The 1,195-nt window shown below is 44.4% G+C and overlaps 1 non-coding gene across 1 annotated transcript; it reads left to right on the forward strand.

The window, feature by feature from the left end:
* Positions 1–306: 306 nt before the first annotated feature.
* Positions 307–412, forward strand: LOC112632305. Its single transcript, XR_003121362.1, has one exon. It is a non-coding gene; the product is annotated as a small nucleolar RNA U13 (small nucleolar RNA).
* The last annotated feature ends 783 nt before the right edge of the window (positions 413–1,195 follow it).

The raw sequence follows: 1,195 nt of genomic DNA on the forward strand, positions 1-1,195 counted from the left end.
GGCTGAAGAAGGAGGATCACATGAGCCCAGGAGTTGAAGACGAGCCTGGGCAAGATGGTGAAACCCTATCTCTATAAAAAATTTAAAAATTAGTCAGGCATAGTGGTACATGTCGGTAGTCTCAGTTACTCAGGAGACTGAGAAAGGAGGATCACTTGAGCCCAGGAGGTCAAGGCTGCAGTCAGCTGTGATTGTGCCACTGCACTCCAACCTGGGCAGCAGAACAAGACCTTATCGGAAAAAAAAAAAAAAAAAAAAGGAAAGTTGGTGGGCCCTTTATCTATCCCTCCATTAAAAAAAAATTAGGTCATTTTGTAGGTCATAAGCATGATGATTGGTTTTTCATGCTCATGTGTGAGATGTACCTCCCTCAAATCTTGCTACAACATTGGTCATGTACCAATGTTTGACACTAAAAAAAAATTATTGACTTGTAAAATAAAAGCCTTCTATAAACTACAGTGTGTTTAAAATACTATATTTGGATATTTTTAAAAAGAACAAAATTGTGGTCACTTTATTTCTTTGTTTATTTATTCTTCATCTGATTCCAGAAAGGATTTAAGGAAACTCACTCAATTCCTTTGATCTAGTGCCCGGGATGGACTTCACCCCAAAGAGCTCACATGGGACAATCTAAAAGGAAGTCAGAGATGGCTTTTCTCCCTCCTCCTGCGGGATGAGCATGGATCCAAGGGGTGACTTTCTTTGCCTCCTCCCTGAAACTCTGCAAGGGGAGGCAGGCAGCGTAACAGCAGAAACAAGCAATGCCTTTTCTGTTTTGCTCTTCCTGGGTTGCTGGCCACCTGTCCCTTAATGGCTCCAGGCCCTGCTTCTTAGGTGATGCTACACCCCACCTGCAGCAGGGCCTGGTGGGGTGGGGGTGAAGGGGTGCAGGAAGTATGTGAACAGAATGAAGGTGGGAGAAAGAAGGATTCACGAGTAGCAGCGTGGTGAGGGAAAGCATAAGAGACAGTGGGGGTAGGGGAAGCCTTTATAAGTAGTGAGATTTAACTTCTGGGAGCAGGGAGAGAAGTGATGTTTGCTTAGGCGTTTGCTCAGGGGGAATGTTTACTCATGGTTAAACCCAGAATGCAGTTAGTGTTAAAGTAGAAATGAAGCTGCATTCCAGGCAGGAGGTGGGCATGATGGAGTACAGGGTGTGTGTTGAGTGTGTGTATGAGACAAATTGTGG

The sequence above is a fragment of the Theropithecus gelada genome, chromosome 9, assembly GCF_003255815.1.
Source record: "Theropithecus gelada isolate Dixy chromosome 9, Tgel_1.0, whole genome shotgun sequence".
Classification (NCBI taxonomy): Eukaryota; Metazoa; Chordata; class Mammalia; order Primates; family Cercopithecidae; genus Theropithecus; species Theropithecus gelada.